The sequence below is a fragment of the Cygnus olor genome, chromosome 2 (assembly GCF_009769625.2).
Source record: "Cygnus olor isolate bCygOlo1 chromosome 2, bCygOlo1.pri.v2, whole genome shotgun sequence".
Lineage (NCBI taxonomy): Eukaryota > Metazoa > Chordata > Aves > Anseriformes > Anatidae > Cygnus > Cygnus olor.
The window spans coordinates 68,056,807-68,083,480 of record NC_049170.1 but is presented as its reverse complement, the minus strand read 5'-3'; the positions used below and the strand labels follow the sequence as shown (position 1 = coordinate 68,083,480).

The following is a 26,674-nucleotide window of genomic DNA, read 5'->3' as shown; positions in this document are numbered from 1 at the left end:
TCTCCAGCACTTCAGCCATCTTTATAGCTCACCTTTGGACCCTCTTCAGTCTGTCCTCATCTATTTTGATTGAGGGGACCAGAACTCAACACAGTACTTTAGGTGCAGCTTGACAAGCACTTGTTTTATTGGTATGAAAAGCAATCGTACCTAAAGCTGTTGTACCATTCATGCCGCTGAGGGGATCAGGAAAGAATTAAGCTCTGGAGAATTAAAGGAGAGTTTTGTTAAGCTGTAGCTTTTTTTTTTTTTTTTTTTTTTTTTTTTAAATTTGTGCAGCACTCCAGCTTTTGAGAAGTAAAGATGACAGACTGATATGGTCCTGACATTTTGATGTATTTTCTGATAGAGTTCAATCATAAAGAGGCCCAGACACACATGCGTACATTCATTTTTCCCTTGAACTGGAATAAATCAGGAACAGTGGAATTGCATCCAAGCAGCGCTGGTGTAAGCAGCATTGAAATGAGGTTCATGTAGCTGTGAGATGTTATGAGAGATGTTATTTTGTGTAACCCTTCCCACAGAAATGAATCTATTCCATTTTTCAATGCAACAGGAGAAGCTTATTGTGATACTTAGTGAAAGATCTCCTATTTTAAGACTCTGCTGTCTGCTGCTTATGATTTTAACCCTTCAGGCTGAAATTGTCCATGCCGGATCTGTGCCTTGAGCTTAATGTCTTGTGAGGGAAGCTGCAAGGGAAGGTGAGTCAGCCATTTCTTAGAAGGTGACTTGGAGGAAATTGATTGTTTTGTCAGTGTTAGAAAATGAAACAGTTTCTCTCACCCCTCCCCAATTCTTTGATTTAAAAATTCAAAATCCCTAGGGCCACAAATTAGCCTTAACGGCCCTGAACAGCTCCACCTGGGGCCTTCCTACCCCAACCTGTGAACTAGGGACTCCATTTCAACTCTGTCAGAGTCTTTTTTTTCTGTGCTGGGCTATCTTCAGGCTTGTCCTGCTGCTTGAGGGTCCTAGCCTGGTGCAAGCAGCTGACTTTGCCTCACTAGGGCCTGGCTTGTCCCCTTGGCATGTCAAGGGACACTGAGGGAGCCTCTGGCCGTCCCAGCACTGCTCAGGTATGGTGACGCTTGTGGGTGCTGCAGGACATGAGGGTGGGCACCATGTTCTCCTACGCTCCTCTGATGCAGGAGGGAGGAAAAATGCTGCTAGGGAAACATGATTAAGTATCAAAGCAGGACCAGGTTAAAATAAAGTTAAGGCTGCAAAGTTTAGCCCTCAAAAGTTATGAAATGCTGTGAAGCTTTCCATGCTGATGCTGCTCTCAGTCTCTGTCAGTGTTGATAATTTGTTAAATAATCTTTGTCCCCAGGCATTGTTTGTTGAGGGAATACTTGCTCAATATTTTCATTTTTTTCAGGTCAAGGTAGGACAGAGTGGCCTTTATTCAGTGTACCTTGTTGCATCTTTCCCCCTGGGTTTCCCAAGGGTTTTCAGGGTGGTATCAAAGCACTTGTGACCATTTACCGGTCACTGTTTAGGAAGGCCTGAGGTGAGCCTGCCTCCTGCTTAGTGCTGGGAAACAGAGGATCTGATAATTGTTTAAATAATTTAAACCATTATTCTATGATCCGGTATTATTATATCAGTCCCAAGTGATTAGGGGTTCTGCAAGTCTGGTGCTGTGCGCCTTAAAGTCCTGTCCAGGACACAGTCAGTGATACAAATACTGACTATTCTCTGTCTTCTCAAGAAATGTGCCCAACATCATGTGGAAATTATTTGGCACGTGAGAAGTAGGTGTAAATGTTGTCCAGGTGTCTGGATAGGAGAACTGAGTCTTCACAGGCCTATGGCTTCCTGGCAGGGCACCTATTGAGACTTGGTCTATCAAGTACCTCTAGCTGTTGGGTGCATGTTTCCACTTGAGAGATGCTTGTCTGAAACTGTTGTCCTCTTATTTATTTACTTAAAGCCTTCTTAAATTCTGGAACACTTCATCTCTTGTTGCTTGGTAAGCATGTTGCTTATAAACCTGTTCTTATTGCAGTTGTGTAAAAACAACTCCTAAAAGAAGAAAGAAATCTGCTGTTCTAGTGTGCTCACCTTAGTCTTTCGTATATAAACTCTCTGAAAGGAAGAGAAAAACCACAGGTCTTGTTCTGGTGTGCTGTAATTTCAAACTTGCATTTTATGGTGAAGTTCTCTGAATGCATTATCCTGTGCTCTTGATTGCAGTTGGATTTCTGTGCATATATACAGTGGAAGGCATATTTCATAACTTGAGTGTAATGTAGCTTTTGGACTCATATTCACTGTTAGAGCTTTATAAAACTTTAGTTTTTCTGTTCTTCTAACTCTTGGGTCTTAGTGATGGCACGATTATTATGAACAGAGAATGCATTTATTATACTCAAGTAATGGTAGCAAAACTTAGTATCCCATTGATACATCCTTTATGCAGTATTTCAGCAAAACTCACCCCCCTCATCCCCCCATTGCTCAGTGCAAATGTTATTTTATTTATTTTTTTTTGGTGTATTCTAGGGTAAATCATTGTGTTGGTTGGTTGAACAAGAAACAAGGTCTTAATTAAAGAATGAATCTTGTAGAATGAAGTTTGTACGAGAATTACTCCTTTTGAACACTGAAACATTTTAATATTTGAGTTATAATAAACCCTGTATTTTTCAGTCAAATTCTGTATCCTATTACAGTTAGATATAAACAGTAGTAACCTCTGTTTCTTCACAGTATGTTTTCACAAGGGATAAAATTTACGTATTACTGAAAAACAAGTAGGAAACTTACTGAGTTGTCAGTACAATAAACGTACTGAGCACGAAGTCTGAGGCTTTTGGCAATTATGTATGAAATTAATGTAGCAGAACTCAGTACAAGACCTTACTGAAGATTAAGGTGATGGGTATCTTAAATACAGTTGATTGCCACCACTCATTTTCTTGTGGATTTCTCCCCTACACTTGCTAGTGCCATGCCCAGGTGCACAGTTAATTTGGGGCAGATATCTGCTTCAAGACACACATTTGCATGTATTCATGTTCTGGTACCTCCAGCAATAGAAAGCTACTGCTGACTGTGGGTATTACGGGGTGTCTCAGTCCCCAGATTATGTCTGGTCATGCCAGCTATTGCACAGTATAGTACTGGTCCCTTACCTGATGTTCTGATGATCTAACCAGGGTGTAGAAGGAAAGAAAATGGGTAGCAAAAATGGAAAACTGCAGTATGCAGCAGGGCATGAACTACTACTAAATACTACCATAGTTCTGTATTAAATCCACACTTCTAGTGGTTTCAAGCAGCATTTATGCATTCCACATTGCTTCAGATGAAACCAAATGAATAAGCAAGTAGGGCAACTGCCTCAACACGTTTGTAAGCCAACTTTTATTCTAGGCTGGTCTCTTAAAAAAAAAAAAAAAAAAGCTGATGTTTGCGAAGTGCTGTAATCCACTTGTACAAGATGTGGATACACTGTAGAACAGAGAATACTAATGTTTTTTATTCGAAGTAATAAAATATAATTTTCTGCTCTTTCAAGAGACTGTCTTGAGGGGCTGGATGACAGGCTTATTAAACTGGCAACATGCATTTTGATATAAGAAATTATGTATTTGTTTCTAGCATTTTTATAAAGAAAACAGATATCTCTGAGAGGTCCTCAGAGATGGAAGAGGAAAGGGGAGGTCACCGGTATTATTGTAGATGGGTCATTTGTACTAAATGAAATAAAAAAGAGTGGAAGTCGTCCTTATAGTTCTGTCTGACATGAGTTTTCTTTAGAGAAAATGAAGTGGCTTGACACAATGTAACCTGACATAATGAGATGTGATGATATAAACGTGAGGTACCATGGACAGTTGTAGTGTATAATCTGATACTCTACCTCTGCTACGCACGAGCTGGCACTGTATTGTGGTTCACTGAGTACCCAAATTCCTTTCAAATGGGCAAGCTTATCACATCGTGATGCACAAAAATAAACTAGGCCTTTTGGTTGTTCAGTCATAGACCAAATAAATGTAGACAAGCTGACACCTTTCTTTTGAGTTTGGTGCTGATGTGTAAGCACAAGTGCTGAGCTAAGGAATCATTAAGTACAAACTGGTGAGTGAAAAAGATCCCTGCTAGTGCTAAAGATGAAGTAGAGCAGTGTGGTGTTTGTGTTCTGTCATGATCTTGGAGACTGTCAGGCAGTTTGAACCCTCCAACACTGCCCAGCTAGCTGGGGTGTGATGAAGTGTGAAGATTAATTTTGAATCAGTGAGTCCAGTCCCTGTGATCTGATGGTTTCAGTGGTCTCTAGTTCTTCAGCAGTAAGAGAAGGTTGTTGAAAGGTCAAGAATTAGCTGGTGAACACTGCCTTTCGACCAGGAGAAGGATGGGAGCAGTCAGTGGAGGACTAATACGTGCTTTTACTGCCAGGATCAGCATTGCCAAGAGTGGGTGTAATTCTTGATGATTTTTTAAAAATATATGAATATGATATATGATTCATATGCTATATGAATAATAGATATAAAAGAAGGGGAAAACAAAGTCTGCATTCTGTGGAGCCATTTGTTCTTGCTTCTGACAAAAGGAGAGCTCAGCTGGATCAGGGAGAGAAGGAACGTCCCATACTCTCCTCAGCATATGAATTTTTTTAATCTTAAAATATTTCTGATTTTAATACAGGGATTATGTTAAAGCCAACCAATCATCACATCAGTTAACACTTTCTCTGGAAGCAAAGAGTGCTACTGATGTTGTATGGACAAAATTGTTTCCACTAAAGAGCGGGAAACACAATGTGGTTGTAAGAATGGGAAGAGAAAATGTTCAAAAAAAAAAATGTGTTTACAGATGTAATTGTGACAGGGAGCCTCAAATGTAAGGTGCATGAAGGAGTTCAGCATCAGTATCACTCCAAACTGGGTACAGTTCTGGGGCTAATGAGTTTCTGTCTCACATTCGTATGTGGCTTTAAGTAGGCAGACAGTGCTCTATTAGCCAGATTAACAATGGGTTGTGATGGACAAAGTGGTAGGAAAAGCTGAGATAATGCAAGTATGTTAGCATTCTCTGTGTATGTGTGTAGACAGGCCATCTGGGTCCATCAGGGCTTATTAGCCATGATTCAGGGATGGCTTGGTAATTTCAATCCATCTCAGTCTGGTGCTCCCTGGTGCACTAGGTTTTTGGAGGAAAAAATATCATTTGCCATAATAAGCATTACATCAAGCACGTCCTGAAGGGATCTGGACTGAGGTGCAAAGATGTTCTGTGGCAGTTTGGGTTGTGGGTGTTGCTGGGTCTCAGCTGCCTGTAAGCAATCTTTCATGGACCTCCTGCAGTTGCTCTACCAGTGCGGGACTAAGCTGTATCCACAAGGTTAGTCACTATGGGCCCTGAGGCATGGGTGGAGCTCGTGGTCTTAGGTCCATCCTTGTCAAGAAAGCACTCTGTAAAGTTAGAAATACCTTTTCAGGAAGGGCTTTGGATGACATCATATGCCTGTGATCTCTGCCTCGTCATACAAAACCTGTTTATGATCAGTGTCTAGACTTTCAAGTAGCCCTGCTCTAAAATGCTCCCACTGTGCTATGCTCAGCTTCCCTCTAAAAGCAGGTGCAGTGCACACAAGTATGTTTACCTTGTGTGGCAGGTATGTGGAGCCTTCTGCAGTCTTGGTACCCTCTGGGGGGCAATGAATGATGCACTTGATTTCATCAGTTTCATGCACCTGGATTTCTTACTTAGATGACAGGAAGGAGAATGATAGGAGCTTCTTGATTTGCCCCTCAGTATGGGGTCAGAACAGGGTAGACGTTTCCACCAGTCCCACACTGGGAGCTGAGTACCACATAGTAGATATAGTCATAGAGGGATTTCTGAGATGGCACAGTCTCTGCAGTATTGAACCTTTCTATTGCTTCTCTAGACCGCAATGATCTCCAATTAATTTGTTGTTATGGTTTCCATGCATGGTTTCTGTGCTGAATTACATAAGAGCTAATTATTATCGTTACACGAAGTACATAAGTGATTTTTTACTGTTTCTGTGCAAGGCATTAAAAAAAAAAATCCACAAATAATCTCCCTCTGCTTTCCTTTTCAGAAACATGTCTGGCTATTCTATAAATGTAGCTTGATTCACATGCACATTTTTCTGAATCACTGGAGAATAACAGCATTGTTTTAAAAAGTTGTAATTATGAAGCTGCGCTATTAAATAAAACAATTATTTCAATACAAATATTTTCAAAGCCAACACACATAAGAGAAATTAAAATGTTCTTCCACACAGCCCTCACCTTGTCCAGTGCTGACTGGCTGGATTTCTGCCCATCCTGCAATTTTATGCATTCATCATGCATACCACAGCAGAGGCTTCTCTGCAGGCAGAGATATGGCAAACCAGCAACAATCTGTGACCAAATTTTTGATGGGTGCGGACTGTCACAGTTCCTCGGGTTTAGTGGCCAATTTGTGTTCTCATTTTTTTAGGGTTCATGAAAGTAATTCTGTCTGATGACAGATAATTTTCTACGCCCTCCTCCCTCTTGCTTCTGTTTTTTTTATTAGCTGTAGAGAGAATAAGGACGAGATGTATTTCATTTCTGACCTAAATGGCTGGAGCTCTGTTTTCTAACTTGCTTCTTGTTTAAGCTAGGATTGGCATACACCTGTCATTATTTCCTCTTTGATCCAGTCTTTTTCTTGCTTCTGACTCTGCTAACCTTCAGCAAAACCAGAAATGAGTCAGATCTGATGTGTTTGCCCAGCCGGCTGCTGTGCAGGAGAGGCCTCATGTACAGGCATGGCTCCTGCAGAGCTGAGAGCTTTGCAAAGGATGCATCAGAGGATCTGGAGAAAGCTTGGGCACAGCAAGGAGAAAATCATGGCAGGATCAGAAGAAAAGCTTTTGCTTCAAAATAGAAAGGCAAGTTATGTGCCAAGGTGGACTCCATTAGCTCCTATGGAGGAGGAAAAAGATATTTATGGGGGGAAAAAAAACAACAAAGACACCCTTAAACCAAACAATAACAAAATCCAGAGTGTTTTCTTTAAGGTTTGTGATACCTGCTGAATGTATGGGTGGACAAAGGAGAGCTCTGGGTCATCTCTCCTTGTGCCTGTTCTTTTAGGACTGTTGCTGCTCTTGGGTTTGAGATACAGATGTGATGCATCTGTGTAGGGGTGACTCTTAGATGTGAGCCTGAATCCACCTGAACTTTCCAGTGCTGCATCACTACTGATACTCCTGGCCCAAGAAAGATGCCTGGGAACAGAAGGAACAGAAAAAGCCCTGGAAGTGGCTGGGGTTTGGACAGGGCTGGGTGTCTACGGTGCTGCCCAGGCCAGCTGGGCTGGGAGCGTGCCCCTGCGTCTGTTTCCATACCAACTGCTCTTCTTCCAAAGCGAAGACTGATGTCCTCAGTGTGTGTGGGCATCCCTGCCTCCAGATAACACCCAGCAGATTCATGGTGACGTTTACCAGTGGTGTGGCAAATGGTAAATGCATGCAGTACTGGAGTTGTGGGAAGAGACACACATTGCTTGCGAAATCAGGGCAAAGCTAGCGAAAAGTTCTGGTGAGCAAAATGATCTCATATAAGGTGCCCCTGCCCATGGTGGGGGGCTGGAACTAGATGTGCTTTATGGCCCCTTCCAACCCAAGCTGTTCTGTGATTCTATGATGTGAATACTAGAAATACTAAAATGATTCATTTAAAAAAGCTGAATTAATTAATGCCCAGTGTTTTTTAAAGTCCTTTTGAAATTTGTTTCAAAATAGCTTTTAGCTTTTTTTATAAAACTTGACCTAGGTAAAATGTAGAGAAAAGTGGTAAGCAAAATGGTTATATGACCCACAAATGAACCAAATCTTCCACCTTATGGTGGAAGTTACCACTTATGGTAACTTTTCACTTTGCCAGTGGATTCTTTCCATTTCAATGAACCTCCTTTCCCCTGCCTTTCTGTAAAATCCTCCTACAAATCCTATGCATTAAAATGGAAACAATATTATTTTCCCTGTATGTTTCTGTTTGGCCACGGAGCTGAGAGATCATCTCTCTCAGCCATGCTCTGAGGTTTGCTATGCTGTTGCTCCCATGGAAGATGCAGCAGCCTGCTGCTGGCTCAGGCAGGGCCACCCTCTGTCACTTCTGCCTTGTGGGACACGAGCACTGAACACAGTGACTCTGTACTCTTCTTGCACTGCAGGAAAACTTGAAACTCTAGCCTTAAATCTCTCAAGCTCTTCTACTGGCTGCTTCTCATGCAGAGGTGAAGGTGAAAGAACATGGAGCGGTTAGTTCTGAGATATCTTTGAGGGAGAGGGTACTGTTTTTCCTCCCTTGATTATAAAGGGGAGGAGAACATAGATTTTTAAGCCTCTACATTAAAATATAAAATACTGAGCCTAAATCCTTGTGGGAAAAGTGAAGAGGTTTTTTCTAAATAAAAAAGGAGGCTGTTCTTTTTGTTTCTTTTTTATTTTTTTTTGTCTGTTGAGGGTTGTGTGTGACCTTGACAGCAGATGACCTGACTTTCAGGGACACTGAATACCTCCAGCGACTTAGTTCAGGTAGGCTTCCACTTGTCTGACAGGATGGGCAATCCAGAACTAATTATCTGGAATTGACAGCCTCTTGAAAAGGCTGGTCTTCAAGTTGTATAGCATGTGTTTGGCCCATGTAGAGGACCAATGCAGTGCTTGCCTTAGGAGACTGTTACTTGGCCAGCATGTTGAACACTTCCTTAACTCTTGCAGTTTAAAACATTGAGAGCACAGGCATGAGCTGACACAAAGTTGTTACCCCATTCTGTGAGGTAGGTAGCAACTGCTTTCTACTCTCCTACAGGAAATGATGAAAGAAAAGTACCGAAGTGAAGACTTTTACAATTCTGTATGCCCATTTGAGAATATCAACAGTAGGACCTGTTAATAAGTTTCAGAAGCTCTAAAGCAAGAGGGTTAAGGAAAGTTGCACTTTTTTTTTCCTTATGCTGTCCTTGGCTTTGATATATTGCTGCAGGGAGAGAAGTAATAAATGCTGTGTCTTGTAGTCATGAAGGTAATTGTGTATATTGTTCCTGGGAAAGATTTGAAAAATATTAGGGTAATTAAGCCAGTTATCCTTTTTAAAAGGTCAGGCTGATACTATCTATTTTAACTTGTATATTCTGTCAAAGAAGCAAAAGATGCTGAAAGCTTGTTCTTTGTTTTACTGTTACCTTTAAAGCTTCTTTGTTTCAGATGTTACTAGTGTGCATTTTTATGGTGATCCTGCAAATCAGTGCACTAAAAGATGTTTCCTTCCCCCCAGATACCTTTCTATATTCACAGTATTTTCATAATGCACCATTTTCTCCTTTTCCTGGTAACTCGCTGAACGGGAGAATGGGATTCAGCTCCCATTGAACTGAGAAGTCAGAGACAGTCCCAAGCACACAGCATTGGCAGCCTGACAAGAAGTCACCTGGGGAAGAGGAATGGCAGCAGAGATTCAGCTTCTTTTATAATGAACAGAGAAGCTTGGTCATATCTGCAGGGGTCAACAGCAGGGTGGGGGAAAAGGATTCTGAAGTACTGTAGCAATTGCATCTTCTTCAAATGTGGGTGTTAGGGGCACAGGATAGAAAGAATTTGCAACTGTTCAACCTATATAAAAAGCTCACAGCAAGGGTTTCTTTAGTCGTCAGCTACAAAGTCAGAGAGCTTTTTGAAAAAAATAATTCCTCAAATTGCATAAAAACATATCGAACAAGCTTGTGTTAATGGAAGAGAATTTTTTTTGCTCTCACTGAAAATTAGTATGAGTAAAAACATTAATTCTTGCTTAATGGTGTAAAAAGATGCACTTTTTCTTACTGTGTATTTTTGAACACTGACATTGGTGGGTGGGGTGGGAGAAGAGGGAAAAACACTTGCATGCTAGTGTGTCATATTTTGTATCTGATCAAAGGGCATAACCACAGGAGAACATCAGTAATGGCTGCAGTGATTGATGCCTACTTGCTACTGTCCCTGAAGCAGAGCTGCTGCAACGTGGGCTCTCCAAATTCACTGCAGTGCAAAGTCCTATGGCTTGATTTAAAACATTTCTGGATGGTATATGAGGCTCAATCAGATGACTAATTATGGAGGTGCAGCTGTAATGAAAGTAGTCTACTAGTAAATAGGCACATCAACTGTTTCCAAAGTCCATGTATAACTATGCCCTGTTAATGTCAGTGACACCAAACTGAACCTCAAGTAAATATATATGTTGTCTTTCTACTTGAGGCTTTCTGAAAATGTTCTCAAGTTGGATGATGATTTTTCTTTTCTGGTATTTTAAGGGAGGTTAAGTGACTTGCACAAGGTTATTTAAGTCTAAAAGCCTGGAAGAGAACCTAGTTATTTCACAAGATCTAGTTAAACAATTGTCTCATCTACCATAAGTGATTTTTTGCATAAAACATGAACCAAGAAAGGCATTAGTATTTTTGTCTCAAAGTAATGTATTCATACTTATTTCCCCTCCCCACCACTTAAATGTATCAAGACTTGTCTTTTCTAACTATTTGACTCAGAAGCTTCTGCTGTGCTTTTAAGAAGTTTTATAACATCAATGTTTGATAAGCTAGTGTGGATGTGTGTATACACATACAAGGCTTTTTCTACATGCAGAGTTTTTTTGCACATGGAGATAATTACTGAGAAATTGAATGATTGAAATGCTAAAATGATGAGACTTCAGTAATGCTGAGAGGCCCCTGCCACTAGCCAGGGAATAATGTGAATTTTGAATTATTGAATGCCTTACGATAGGTATAGATTATCATAAGAGCTCTTTCATACACTTACTACTGTCAAGATAATAAGACCTTCTGTGTTGTGTTGGTAGCTGTTTCCTTGTGATTTTATGTCATTTTGCTTCAAGTTGGCAAGGGGAGTCCAAGACCAGGGCCGTAAGTTAACTACAAATGTCAGGATTACATTAGTGGTACTGAAAGAAATGCAAAGATGATGGAGGTGGTTTTTACCCTGGGTCTGTTAGTACTACAGCTGCATTTTCCTTAAAACCCTGGGTCCTAGAGATGTGTAATTGTGACGATCTCAGCTTTAAGAACAGTGATAGAAGAGATTCTACACCTAAAGCTACAGAAAAAAACTTCAACTAAGTGCTAATGTGCTATATTATCAGGATCTGAATGAGATAAGTCATATTTTTGTGTGGTTAAAGAACACTGTTTTTAATATTAAGGGTGGGGTCAGCACTGGCAGCACTTTGCAGGTACACACTGCTGATGTAGCATAAGCAGTAGATGTTTTCCAAGGGGTTGTGGCAGGGTGAGCGACATCTCTCTCATGTAAGAGATAACAGCAACAACAATAAAGGTTCTGGGAGAAATATACCGCAAGTGTCAGTAGGTGAAACCTGCTACCTAAAACCAGTAGAAGTCTTCCCTGCACTACCATAATAGTTCACTAGTACTCAAGGACGATGTCAGCAGCTAGTATGTGTATAAAATTTCACTATTGCCTTAAATAGTTCAAGAAAAACTTAAATTACTTCACGATTTTCTTTTGTAGAAAGAGAGGTTCTTGTATTCTTTTGATCATTATTTTCACCATGGCTCTTCAACGGGGTGTGCATTTGCACAAAAAATCTCCAAACCCCAGGGTTGGGGCTTAAGCTGAAGAGCCAGAGCACATTCTTTGCCTTGTAACTCCAGGTATGGATTCAGGCTCCTAAAACAGAGGTGACAGGATGGGGAGTGCACAGTCTCCCTAGAGACCAGGTATGAGAGAGGCAACTGTTAGCTTTGTAAAGTCATTATCTTTTGCTCATCTTTGTGCCTGAAGTGATGCACGTTTTCTCTGCAGGGTCTTTCTATAGTGATGAGCCCATCTTGCCTTGGTGCCTGCTGGCTGATGATTGCCGCACGTTACCTTAAATTAGTCACAGGTTGGTTGGCTGTAGTCTAATGGCACCCAATTGTCAAGAAATAGTTTAGGGACTCATTCTTTGTCCCAGGAATAAACTGGGATTATTGAACTATTATTTTTTTCCCCCGAGGTGATCGCTTTCTTCATGGGCAGCAGGAGAAAAGATTAAACAAACTAAACTAGATTAAGGGATTTCCTCCTATTCCCAGCTCTTATTTTCATTTGTTGTTGTTGTTTTCCCCCCTGTGGTGCTGTGGAACTGCAGCTATGCTTTACCTTGCATTTAACCTTTGAGAGAAAAATACAGGAATGTGAGTCCTTCCTCTCTGAGAGCAGACTGGAAATACAAGGTTAGAGAAAGCAGAGGCAAATTAGGATGGTAAGGGTTATTGCTCATAGAGGAATTTGTCTTGTAGGTAGTAGGTACAGAGGATGCAACAACTCAGAGTGAGATGTATATTGACTCATTTTGAAGTGTGTGAGAATAGGACTAGAATTAGCCTCCCCTCAGATAAAACCAGTGAGTTGGATGAAGAGCTGCTTTGACAGCAAGACATGCTTGCTTCTTTTCAGGTATGATGAATAGGGTAGGTGCTGGTGACTGTTGCCTGTACTTGGAATTTGTGTATCTTCAGGGAGTGAAATATTTTCATTTTTTTTATTTTCTTGTCTGAGAAAGCTGAAAGCTACGCATATTGCTGAGCGTGGCGGTCCCTGGTTCTTCCTTTCAACCCTTTTTTGTGTTTTTGGGAGGTGCTTGCAATGAGAAAAGATTCATGAGATCAAACAGGACAAAGGGAGGAGGTAGCCTATGTCCTAGTGGCTAGGGTATTTGCCTGGGAATTCTGATATTCTGCTCCCTGAACTGACCAACTATTTTATCTCATGACTGATTTGTGTAAAATGTGACTCGCATTTCACAGTATAGTGTAATCTAGGAAGAGCTGAGCAGAGACTTTTGTTTAGCCAGAAGTGCAATTTTGAAGGAATGTATATGTTCTCCGCTTAAGTCTTACTTTAGGACCATAAATCCCACTGTAAGCCTGGCCACAGATATTCTTTCTAGTCTAGAATAGAAGCACCTGTAAAGAAAACTGCATGTGTGTTTAGATTCCCATAGAAAATGTAAAAAGCTGGATTTTCAGTCATTTGATTTGGGAGGGGAAATTATTCTCCCTACCCAGAGACTGTGGAGAAGCAGTTTGGGATACTGAAGCTTATATAACATTTTCTGCATGTAGCTGAATCCGGCTTGCTTGGAAGCAATATCTATTTCCTGAGGGGAGAAGAACCCCTGTTTATTCTGCTGTCAAATAGCAAAAGAAGTCACCAAGAATTACCTGTGGTCATCACCTGTAGAAAGTCGATGCTGAAACTGCTGCTATGATGCCCCAAAGCATGTCTAGGTATTCAGTTTAAAGCTAGTCCAACACACCTATGTGGTGTGCAGTCCCTGTGCCATAGGATTAGCTGATGCCACCCGAGGCTAAAACCTGAGCTGTGGGCCTCCTGAAAGCCTGGGGAGAAGGACTTGTCTTCTAGGTCCTTTGGGTGCCTTGGGTAACCTTGGCCTGTGCAGGCCTTTTCAGGGACCCACATTCAGTTCTGGTTTTGTGAAAGAAAATGTTTGGCCAGTCTGTTTAAAAAATAAATCTCTTTACTTCTGTTCTTTTTCACAATGTTTTGAAAGTCAATCCAGGCCAATTTGTGTTGGCCCCTGCCAAATCAATTGTTATTTCTATTCTGTAATAGAACCTGCAAGAACCTAACTCCTTGGTGTGGCCAGGTTCTCCCTAGCTTGAACCGTTTCCAGCAGAGTCTGAAGGCTGTGCCACATGGTTCTGTGGGGCAGGATTAGGCCCCTGCTTCAGCTGGCTATCAGGCTTCCAGCTTTCCTGGGGTACCCTGCAGTGAATGAAGTACTGAAAGTGCAGGGAGTGATTTCTCTCCAAAGGACTGTATTAAAGAAATGAGTCAGTGTGTGTGTGGTGGAGTGGGTTACCACAAAGTAGTCTTCCACTGTGGAAATAAATAGCAGAACAATAAGAACTGCACAGGCTTTACCATCTCATACAGTTTAGAGGTTTTTGATCCACCTTCCTGTCCCCATTGGATGCGGCAATTAAAAAGCAGGCCATGAAACAGTTCAGACAAAGAAATGAAGTAGAGCTTTGAAGCCATCACTTTAAGCATCTGTTAATTCTGTTAATTGTCTGTCATCTCTAAAGGAAAAAGAAAAGGGTGACCGTTTGATGTGTGGCTGCGAACAATCTGAAGGCTTCTGGAGCCAGGTATTTAGATTTCTGTGCATTTTCCCCTGTGTATTTAACCCTTCTCCTGCTGCACTGCCAAGCACGTGCTACACGGCTGCAGGACAGTTTCACAGCTCTGTCCTTCTGTAACTGGAGCAGCAGAGACAGGGGCTGGTGGGCCTTCAGGGCACTGATTAAAAACTCACGGCTTTAATCAACAGCCCCATGCCTCTGGCTGCTGAACCACTGCTTGTTCCTTACAGTAGTCACTCAAAGGGAGAAGGATCTGTGTGAGTCACTACCCCTGCTTTCTTCCATAGCTGAAATGAAATCCGTGCGCTCCTCGCTGCTTTTGCTCAGTCTGGCTCCTCTGGTGCTGGGCTGGGAGATCTGAAGGGCATTTGGATGGCAAAGCATGCTTGTGTTATGGTGCAGCAGAGAAAGCCTTCCTTCTGAGGGCCTTGGAACAGGCTGCGGCTCTGCCCCCAGCACTGAGCACCACCCAGATCCGGAGTTGCTTTGATGCAGTCACCTGTAACTTAATTTGACTGACTGACATATGCCAGGGCCTCTAAGTCCTGTGTCTACTGCTACTTCCCACCTTTTCCTCCCTAGGTGGGAGTTTTGCTTTGTGACTTCAAGGCTGTATGGATTTTATTAACCCCAACCTGCTTTAGTTTTTTCCATCTCCCACAAGTTTCTATTTCTAAGGTTGTGGCTGATGTGAACACCTTCCCCTGTTCACCCCAGCCTGAATTAATTGGCTTAATTTAAAATTCGAACAGGTGGCTTCAGTTGGTGCCTGTAGCAGGCAGGGGACTTTGTGATCACCAGCTGGTGACCTGCCAGGACAGTGTGTCCTCATGTCCTTTCCCAGTGCATGTTGTCCACACTCAGCCTTGGTGCCATGAGGCTCAAGGCCGGCTCTCCTTGGGAAACCTGCTGCCTCAGTGGTGACCACGCGGCTGTTCCAGTTCACTGTCAAAGCAGCTGAAGCAACCTGGTGGAGCTGTGGGCCTGCTGTGATCGCTGGTAAACTGGGGGAGGGAGAAGGGAAGGGAGCTAACTTTGCAGTGCTTTCTCCTGAATGGCAACAGCTGAATTAATTTCTGGTATAAAAATGAACAAAGAATGATCTTTATAGCTGTAAGATTCCTGATGACAATGCCCTCAAAACAGTTTTTGTTCCTTTTCTCGTCTGGATTTTTGACACCTGTTGAGAGCTGCTCTGAATCCAGGCTCATTTCATTCACCATGGGCTGGTAACGGTACAGGGTGGGGAAAACAGAAATAAGATGTTTGTGCTGAAATGCAAAAAAACCCTTAATTGTAGATGTGTTCCAAGTTACCTCCTTGTTGCTCTCCATTGTTTCACTTCTGTTTCTTTTGAGATTTCTGTTGCTATTTCCAGTTTTTTTCTGCAATGTGGACTCTATCTTTGATCTTGTTTTGTTTGTTCTCGCTGTTTATTGCAATCCAAGCAGAAGCAAATGATATTTGGAAAACCTAAGTCTGAACCTTTCAGTGATTGCTCATTGCTGTTAGAAAATCAGAACTTGCTTTTTTTTTTCATTTGAAATACTGCTGATCCTTGCTCAGTCTATGAGCAAGAATTAGACTGCATTTTTTAAAGTTTATCTGTGTAGAAAATTACACTGTTAATTGAAAAAATCACTAAGTGCAGCAGTTTCACATGGCAGTGTTTGATTGTACCTATTCTGTTTTTAATTCTGGAAGCCTAAGATTAGACCATTAAATCCAGACCTGCATCTTTCAGTTCCCTGGTCAGAGTTCATTTGAGGGGATGCTACTGCAATGCTGAAGCTTACCTCAGGTGTCTTGCAAAGCATTTAATTTTTCTGACAGTGGCCCTACAGAATAGGTTCCTAAATATGGATGCAGACGCTTATCTGTAGGAACCTATTTTTTAATGTCTTGGCTAGAATTATTTCTCTCTGAATGTATCTTAGTTATTTCTTTAGCTAAGCAAAACTTGAGTGGGTTCCTATTCCAGTGTTTTTTGGTTTTTGTTTTTTAATCCATAGAAGTTGACAGAACTCCTTAATTCCCTTTGAATGTAGCTAGGGAGATCTGTTTTTGCTGGTGTTTGGTAACTGTGTGCACTAGAAGACTCTGGGTCTGACAGCTCTGCAGAGATCCCAGGCAGTTCCACAGTAAGGTTCTAGGCACACAGTGTCAACAATGTGCTGCCTTTATGTATTGTTATATAAAACACATATCACAATATAATATTCCATGTTATGAGAAGGCTTCCATGGTAACAGCCACATTCCAGAAAAATCTGGAATGAAACACCTTACTCCTCACATTTTTCTGTAAAAGGACTCATTCCTTTGGCAGTTGATAGATGGAGCTACATGTAATTTGAGGGGATAAAACGCAAAAAGAATGACCTGAGGGGATAAATCGGGATTAAAAGGGGATGAAGAATGACCTGAGGGGATAAAATGCAAAAAGAAAGTCTTAATTGCCCCAGCTTGATGATGAAGCTTGGAAACCCGTGCACTTGTTGCATGGTTTTCAGTTGTGCTTGTTTTTTTTTATGTTAGGAGTTTTGGTCTTGGTTTGTTTTTCTTCTTCCCCCCTGAAACTTCAGTGATGAGAACTTGAGAACTGTTTGTGATGGTCTGTTTATCACACATTACACTCAAGTAAAAGGGTAGCATTATGCTTTTGTTTTTTCATTCAGGGAGCTGTCAGTATGCCATGCCTGACTGAAAAGGGTAGGCAAAAGTAGCACAGTGAAATGGGGTTACAAATTATTTATACTTTTCACTTTAACCACTTGACCTTTGACTTGTGTTTGTTGAACTCTATTAAACATTAGTGTCAATGTGTTATAAGATGCTATCTGCCATAGATAGACATTACTACTTTTTTTTTTCAGTTAAATTGTGAGACTTGCCAGTATGGCACAAGTGTAGTTGGGTGTTATTTTTAATTCCTCACAGTGAGAGAAAACAGGGAAGGGAGGGGGGTGAAGAAACACAAGCATCCTTTAATATAAGGCTTATGACTAAAAATACTAAAATTTTTTGTTGCGCATTTATAGTGGATCATTTGACAACAGAAAAATAATCTTTCTAGGGATTGTATTTGCAGAGAGACTGCATTAAAAGTTGTATTTTTGCAGAGGAAAGAATTTGGGAAGTAGAAGGGTAGGACTTGACCTTTGCAGTAGCTAAGCTAACTTCGCAGGCCAAACATTTAAGTCTACTTGCAGTTCATTTAGGAGAGGAAAAAAAGACAAAACTATGCTGTGTTCAGTGTTGATGATGCCAGCAGAGATTCTGTTGCCAAAATAAATGGCAGTGACATGGTCACAGTGCTGGGGCTGGTGGTGGCTGCTGGGTTTTGCCAAGCCGTGGGGGGCAGGGCTCTGAACCAGGCTCAGCTGCAGCTTGGAGCCTTGTGAGCAGCAGCTTGTTGGCAGCACTGCCAACTTCTGTGGAGCAAAACATGCAACTCTGTATGTGGGATACCTTAAAACTCATGTACCTCTCTGCAGATAGCTTGCATATAATGTTTTAAGTTGACTAAAAGAGAATTGGCAAAGATTTAATGCTTAGTTGTCTCAGGCTGACATCTCCTGTAGCTGAAACCTGACTGCCAGAGCTGAAATATACTCGGCTGTTTAGCTGAAAGCTGACTGCCAGGTAAGGCTTCTTACGTATGCTTTCAGGTTTGGTGGCAGGTGACTTGGAGGCCTCTGGGAGATGATCCCTGTGGGTTTGTAGGGTTTGTGAGAAAGTTGGTGGGGTGAGAGCTGGAGTCATGGGATACTCGAGGTTACCTTGCAGAGGAGCCATAGCAGGTGAGATGGAGTAGATTTTAATGTGTGATTAGCTCAGCTGAGGTTACAGTCTGTTCCAGCTGCAGGGAAGAGACCTTGTTGTCCTTGTTCCCTGTTAAATGCAAGAGTGCTCTAGGCGTTTGACTATGACAGCCAAATCTGGACTTCGAGGGCTGTTACCGCAAAAAGCAGCTCCTTAGCCAGCATTGTGATAGCTGGTCATAAACTAGTCTTATCCTTTTTTTTAATAACATAAAATAAAATGTTTGTACACTGCTTTAGAGCATGTTTCACATGAATCCATGTTTCTTGAAAGGTGTGGGAGAGGTTCTTCATACACAGGCACAACTATGGTAAAATGAGATTTTAATTTTTTTCTCTAATAATGGTTTCATAATGTAACTTTCAGTACTACAAAAGCCTGAAACTTATGAAAATGATGGAAACTTTATTCCTAAAGATAACTGGATTATTAAATTACTATGATCTGGGACATTGACTGACATCTGTTATTACTGGAAAATCCAGTCCAGATCAAGGCTGCATGAAGTCCGAAGCTGTGCAAAGAAGCAGTAAGAGGGTGTCCCATTGCTACAGAGCCCGCATCTCATGTGGTATGTGGGGGGGGGTAGTTTTGTAATGAGCTACAGCTGGGTTCCCGTGGCTGGGTTCCCAATGTAGGTACAGATCTGTTTGGTAAGTACTTAAACACTAGTGGATTATACCTAACCACTGTTTCTAGGAGAAGTTTGTTTACCATATGAGGGTTCCTCCGATGGTTGAAATGTTTGTTGGTGAGAACCTGAGCGTGTATACAGCTTGTAACTAGTTCGTCCTTCCGTGTAGGAAGGACACATTTGGAGAGGAAAGATTATAGTGTACCTCTGTGCTGGCAAGTCTCTTGATTCAGACTAATAACCTACAGGAAAGCACTGTAGCTTGCCAGAAATCATGAGGCATACAAATAGTTATTCAGTTGGTTCTGGCAGAGCTGGTCTCAAAACCAAATTATATTCACAATTTTCATCCCCAAATGATGAGAATTCTAAACTGGGATTAAAAAACAGCCCGATTCCCCAGAATGTGCAGTTAAAGTTGTACAATATTTTGCTTAGAAACTCCACGTGCTCCCCAGGATCCCTGACTACTGCTGCATGAAGCTTACGGGGGTTGACAGTCTCACTACTGTAGATCAGTGGGAGATGCTAATGAAACTAAAAGGATTATATTGGCTTCATGCAGCAGCTTTGCAGGCTCCTGGCATTCCCTGGTGAGCAGGAGTCTGTCCTGGGAGTCGTGGGCTGGGAGCTCAGGCGGCTGGGAAGCCAGCAAGTCCTCGCTTCCAGCTCCTTGCTGACAAAGAGCCAGGTAAACTGCCATGAAGTAGGCAGATTTCCAGCCCTGCCCCTGTCTTCTGTCAAAAGATTGGGGTTTCCGTGAAATGTTAGCATTTGTCAAATTACTGTGTTGCGACGGAATAAAGATCGTTACAAAATTCAGCGCATCCGGATTTTGATCTTGCTTTCATCTGACTCGGGAACAAGCTTCTGCTCTTTGGATGAACAAGCAAAAGCTACAAGGTCATCTCTACCTCAGAAGCATGCCACAGCAAAGTGCCTCTTATTCATTAGGGCTTATTAGTGTGAGTTTTTTGCTGTATGGACCATGGATACATAGCTCCTAGCTGTATTTGGAAAGGAGGTGAATCTCTGGCAGGCATATTCAGGGAAGGTATGCCATTGCTTTTGGACTTACCCTGCAAAACCCTGTGCAGCAGTGTGGTTGAGTATGTTTGTGCACGCAAACAAATGTGGATGTTCACGACTTGTTGCGGGTATGAGTATGGGTGTAACCATAACTGTGCTTCTCCCACAGGCTACAGATGTGATTAGTTTTGTAATATCATGTACTCTTTGAATTTTTGTTCTTTAAAAGGGGAGATTTCAAGTTAAATGTCTCTTTAAAACCTTGGTAACCTCAATCTCCATACCTGAGTATCACCTGAACACTGTTTTAGATTCTGTGAGTTACACTTTCCTATTTAACCTTCTAGTTTGCAGCAAATGGGCTAGTAACACAAGGTAATCCACTGTAGCTTCCTTTATAGCAAAGTCACCCTAAAATAAAAAGAGAATAGCAGCAAAAGTCCTTCCTGTTACCACTGTTTATAAAAGGCACTATAATATAATACTTGAATGTATGGAATTGTGTAAAATAAGCAGCTTAATTTTGGGTGACGAGATTGCTGGGTTCCTGGAAAAACTTTTCTTTTCTTAGTTGAATATAAACCATTCAGCTAAACACTGTTTTGTTTTGCAGCACTTGAACAGCTATGCATAGGTACATTACAAGGTCCTTGTAGCCCCAGGATCTCCTGGCTAACCAGTCTTCATGCTAGAAAAGGACATTTTAAGATAAGTGGTCCTGGGCTCCTGCTCTGTCTTCTTACAAAGCTTGCAAGAATTGCAGCAGATTTATACTGCAAGGGCAGTATAAATACAAACACATGCCCCAAGACCCAAAGCATCATGTTCTTGTTGCTTTTCTCCCAAAGCAAGTGTATGTAAGATTTGCTGATTTGGTAAAAATACATATTTTTAATGCAGATATTTTGAAATCAATATCTGAATATCCATTGGAGCTCTCTTTAATGCCTTGAGGAAGGCTGAAAGTGATCCCTCAGCGGTCGATGAACAAATTGGTATCTCTATCCTATGACACAGAAAATGAGCTAATCCATTCTTGCATAGATTTGTCATCTCTGCAGTATGGACAAAAACAAAAAAGCATGTATTTGTTGGGGAAACAGATGAATGTTATTTTTCTGTGAAAGTTGAGGGTTTTCTGGCACCAACACAAAACATGCCATCCTCCAAATGTGTTAGAGAACAGTTTCTGGGCAAGAGGGAAGTGGGACATGTAAGAGATCACATCGTGACCTGAAACAATGTGTTTTTCTTGAAGAAAGTTCAGTAACTGTTCAGAATCACCAACTGGTTAAATTGTAAAATGAGTGGATGAAACAATGGAGTGCAGACAGGTGGTGTTTTTTGATGCACAAACCTGTGTCCTGTTTTCATTCCTGTGACAACTGCAAAAATTGAAATTTTGGTTTCTCCAGCTGTCTTCAGGGTTTCATTATTGTTTTGTCCTTACAGACTCAGCTTTCATTTGGAGGAAGGAGAAGTTTCACAGCTGTGAGGAAACAGTTACAGAGACAAAGCTTGCTGAAATGAAAACGAACTAATTATCATGGAACATGGTTTTTCTACAAGTTATTTGGGTGCGAGGGTTAACCAGCTCTTGGCTTTGGGGCCTCTGGTTCTTGCAGCTTTCTGACAGTGTTTTGTGGAGCGAATGGATAACCTGTCCTGAAGCCGCTTCAGATGAGGTATGGCCTCTAATTATTACCTAGTTGTATTGTGCATTTCTGTGCTGCTAGGCTATAAGTAAAAATTTATGTGGTTATTGTGCAGTATTTTTGGTATTTTAACAAAGGTGGTTTGAGAAACACATTTTTAGAAGGACATAAACAAGAAGAGAACCCCCAAAGCTTATTATTAGTATTAATAAGCTATTAATCTGCAGAATCCCTCTACTCCACAATGATTCTCTATAGAGTTCTGCTATGGGTATAACTTTTCAGAGTAACTTCATTCCATAAAACTGAAGGCTAGCTGTCAGGGAGAAATTTTTTGATCTATATCCTTATTCAGGGTTATCGTACTTCTGGGTATTCTAACTGGAAGTGGTGGATAATAGAATCTGAGGGCTTTGGACACCTGTGGTGGATTTCCAGATTTGCAAATCATCTGTATTTGCAGCTGTGGGATTTCTGTGACATTAAATATGCTCATCTTAACTGCGCATCTGTTAATCGGTGTATGTGTACTTACTTTTCTTCAGAAAATCCTATGCAAAAGTGTCTCCCTGGTTTTATCTTGGGCACGGCTAGACAGCCTTGTTTTTGCAACTGTCAACCTTTTTCCTCTCCCATGTAACGCGATAGAACTACACTGGTAATTTTACACAAGAGAAATCCGGCTATGAGAAGTACCTTTTTGGAGGAGGAAAAAAGAGGAAAGTCTGTCATTAACCAAGCTTAGTCAATTTTCTTTTTATCACTTAAATTAAGAAATGCAGGCTAAAGTAGGCTTTGGGAGTTTGCTTTCTCCTGGTCTAGAAGAAATATCAGCTAGGAAATGTGAAGTTTTGCATTTGGTTCTGGCCCTGGTGGATCATCTAAACAAGGCCAAATTGTTCTGCTCCTCTGTCCCTTTCCCTCTTTCCACCAATGATAACTACAGTAGGCTCTAAATATAAGCAGTACAGCTTGCATGCTGAGTGGTTTCCATCGTGCTCAGTGCAATGGCAATTGTTGCTGGTCAAAGCTGGAGGGCTCCATGATATGCACAGACATCTCCAGACAAACAGCCCTACTTGATTTGTGTACTTAAGACAGATGATATGCAGGTTAAAATGTTGTTTATGTGAACAGACTACAGCAGTCGCAGGGAGAAAAAAGTGTACTTAACGAAGCTTTGTGAATATTCCATTGCAATGAAGGGTTACTCAATTAAAAAGAAATCCATTTAGAAGTTTCCACTGGGCTCAAAATACAGTTCTGGCTTCACGCTTTCTGGCCAACACAGCTTGTATAAATGCAGCCCTTTGACACAAAAACAACTTGAAATGTATTGAGCTCCTTGAAGCTGGCGATTTCATTGTGTCAGTTACCCACTGTGTGTGTGCTCAATAGGGAAAAAAAAATTCAACACCTGACATAGATCAAATCAACCTGGTTTTCTTTGAACATTCTGCAGTCAGGCTCCTATTCATCACACAATGTTGTTGCTGACATTACTAAAATTCATAATGACACTTTTCTTCCTGTGACAGAGAGGTTGTTTAAAATAATAATAAAAAAAAGCCACAGCACGTTATTTGGACTACTTATGGACCTTAGTAAGGCCTTGAATGTTGAGTCATAAAACTCTTGTGAAGTGATTTTCTCTGAAGAGGCATGTAGAGGTCTGTCTGTACAGAAATGGCTGGTAGCAATGGATTGGTTACTAGTGAATGAAATTGCTTTTGAAGTCTTCATGTTGTGTACTGTTTTACTTGGTGCTGAGCAACTTAACCTAAGGATTTGGTGTCTCTAAATTGAGATTCGCTGTTCAACTCAACTGATGTCAGAACTTTGGCAAACTGCTTGTGAAGGGATTTCCCTCCCCACATTCTTTTTGCAATGTGTGTAATTTTAATGACACCTGATTTATGGAAGGCTATCCTGGAAAAGGAAAAGAATTGACTTGGCATCTGCAAAAATGGATCTTGGTGCGCAGATGTAATACCACTGAGGGACAAATGTAACGGGGAATGGTTTTGAAGTAAGACAAGGGAGTCAAATGTGAGTCTGAAATAACAAATCAGGTAATTGTTTGTCTGTGGGGAGTAAAGAACTGCTAAATTTTAATTACAGGTTGCTTGTTTGGTCACAGTCCACTTTGGACCTTCAAATTAACTGGCCAAAACATTCCTGTTGTGAAATTATTTGAATGGTAGGCTTTTTTTTAAGTGTTAGACTTATGACTGTTAATTGACTTGAACTAAGTGGTTGGCCTCTTCTAACATTAAATGATAAAATGTGAAAAGTATCTTAATCCCGCTTTCGGGACTGATTTTTGTTGGCTTTTTTTTGGAAGTAAAGGAGACTGTGTAGATTACTTCTAGAAGATAAAAAATACAATTCTAGATCTCTGAGATAGCTTTGGATATATTACCTCAAGATAACTATTCTGAGGTACTTTTACCAGAAAAAGTGTACTCTAAAAGTAGTTTAAAAAAAAATCAATGGGTTTTGGTTTGTAACTTATAAACTAGTTTTCTCCAGCTGTTTCTGTACACATTAAGGAGGAGTAGGTGATTGGGAGTAGTCAGTATGGATCTACAAAGCAGAAATAATTCCTGACCAACCTGGTAGCCTTTATGATGAAACGGCTACCTTGATGGTCAAGGGTAGAGCAGTGGATATTATTTACCTTGACTTGAACAGGACTTTTAGCACTCTCCCCTATAACCAATAAGTGGACAGTGAGGTGCCTTGAAAACTGGCTGAACTGGCAGGCTTGGGAAGGCTGTGATTAGCAGCATGAACTCCAGCGGGAGGCCAGGCTGTAGTGGTGTGCCTCAGGGATTAATACTGGGGGCCATACAGTTTAACATCTGCATTAATGACCTGGGTGATAAGATAGCTGTGCCTACGTTAAGCTTGCAGATGATACAAGCTAGGTGGAGGGACTGACAGACCAGATGGTTGTGCTGCCATTCAGAGGAACCTTGACAGGGTGGAGGACTGGGCAGAGAGGAATTTCATGAAATTTAACAACAGGAAGTCCTGCACTTGGTGAAGAACAACCCCGTGCATCAGCAAACGCCAAGGGGACACCTTGGTGGTAGACACCGAGTTGAAATAAAGTCTGCAGCTAGTCTCTGGCAAAGGCAGCCAACGGCATCCTTGGCTGCATTCGGAAGGCTGTTGCCAGAAGATCCTGGGGGCTGGTTACTCCTCTCCACGGAACTCTGGTGAGGCTGCATCTGGAGGGCTATTTCCACATGGGGTCTGCGGTATGAGAGGTGTGGGCATAGTGACTTTTTGCTAGATCTGTTCCAGTAAGATGACTAAGGGATTGAAGCACCTGTCATATAATGAGAGACTGGAAGAGCTGGGACTGTTTAGCCTGTCAAAGATAAGACATAAGGGGATTGGGATGTGGGGGTTAGAATTTATTAACATGTGTAAATAACCAGTGGGAGGAAGTAAAGCTGGTGGAGACAGGCTCTTCCTGGTGGTGCCCAGTTAAAGGACAAGATGCAGTGGGCACAAATTGAAATTCAAGAAATTCCATTTAAATATAAGAGAAAATGTATTCACTGTGAATGTGACTAAACACAATCAGATACCAGAGCTTCCCTGGGCAATCTCCATCCTTGGAGTTGCTCAAAATCCTTCCACAGCCCTGAGCAGCCTGCTCTTGTTGACCCTTCCAAGCCAGTGGGGTTGGACTAGATGATCTCCAGAGGTCCTTTCCAACTTCAACCCTTCTGCAATTTTGTGTTTTAAATAGTGAAATGGTTGAAGGAACTAATCTGTTTGTAGCTATTTAGGCACACAATGGTCAGTGAATAGTATTTATTATAGCTTAGTTTGTTTACTTTGGAACTGAATATGCTGAATTATACTTCTCTTGAATCATTTGTTATCCTGGTTAGAAAACTGATAAACTTGCTCTCCTGTAAAAACCCAGAAAAGTTTACCAATTACTATTCCACACTTAATTTGACTATTCTCACTATTTTTAACAGCTTCTGCACTTCATTTCTGACCTTGAGAGTCAGTCCTCTATAATGAGTGCGCTAATAACCTACGGTTTTTGTTTCTTCCAATAGATCTGAAATGCTGCATTGGCAGAAAGGCTTAATATTTAGAATTCTAAATGTTAATGCATTTTCTTCTATAGGTCTAAATTTTTTTTGTATGTGCAGTCCACTAAATATACTACTTCTTGTTCTCAGTGCTCTGGATTTGTTGGCTAATTAATATTCACCTGGGAGATTGTATTTAATTATCCGCATTTTATAAACTCTGGGAATATGGAAGAGTGGCACGTGGGACCCAACACAACAAGCTTTTACTTTTTTTTTTGCATTGCTGCCCCAGTACTAAAAAAAAAAAGACCCTGATTTCCTGTATGCTCTATCAGAAAGCATTATTTTGGGTTTATGTGGAAAGGTTTTGGTATTGAGGGGGCTGCAGGGGGATGCCCTCTGTGAGCAGAGCCCAGCAGCTGCCCCATGTCAAATCACAGCCAGCTCCAGCCGGCTCCAAAAGGGACCCACCGCTGGCCAGAGCTGATCCAGGGAGTGATGTTGTTTGCACCTCTGTGAGAGCAGATTAAAGGAGGGAGGGAGGGGATGTCCATGGACAGAATCTCCCTGTCTTTATCTCAACCTCTGAGCCCTTTCCATTGTATTTTCTTCCTTTTTTTTTTTCCTTTGAGGAGGGGGAGTTAGAGAGTGGTTGTGGTGGGGATTAGCTGCCAAGCAAGTATATAAGCAGGAAGAAAAAACACAACCTCAAACCAAATCAAGATCTCCTGCTCTAGTGTATAGCCTTCTCCCAGGCAGAAAGCTTTTTCCAACCATATTTTTCCAACCGGGAATTCCCTTGCTTGTGTTCCATGACACCATTGTTCAGCACGTCAGCTGGGAGTGTTTTGTAGTGAGTGACAAATACACAGATCACAATTTTTTAATAGTATTTTGAAGGAATGAGAATCTGACATTTCAGTAGCATTTCTGTTTTGTGTCTCTTCCCAATCATTTTTTTTTCCAGAGTGGAAAAAGCAGTGTAAGTATAACTTGTTATCATTTTTTTGGAAGGTTGATTAATTGCACTAGAAAGATGGGGGAGAAAATAGTGTTACTTGTCCAAGTGTGTCATAAATCTAGAGCAAAAGTAGTTGAACTAGTTGGCTCCTGCACAGCAGTAGTGTATTTAATTCTCTCGTAAGTGTCCTTATTAATTATCAGCAGGGCTTTGTATAGTGATCCATGATAATTCCCTCAGACTTCTAATGCAGGAAGCAGTTTTACCAGCATTGATGCAAATTTAGATGGAGTAGTTGAACTGGC

The 26,674-nt window shown here is 41.3% G+C and overlaps 1 long non-coding RNA gene across 1 annotated transcript; it reads left to right on the top strand.

Annotated features, from left to right (window-relative positions):
- Positions 1 to 948: 948 nt before the first annotated feature.
- Positions 949 to 25,546, top strand: LOC121065931. The gene is made up of 3 exons (XR_005817401.1): positions 949 to 1,082; positions 21,139 to 21,371; positions 24,251 to 25,546. It is a non-coding gene; the product is annotated as an uncharacterized LOC121065931 (long non-coding RNA).
- Positions 25,547 to 26,674: the final 1,128 nt, after the last annotated feature.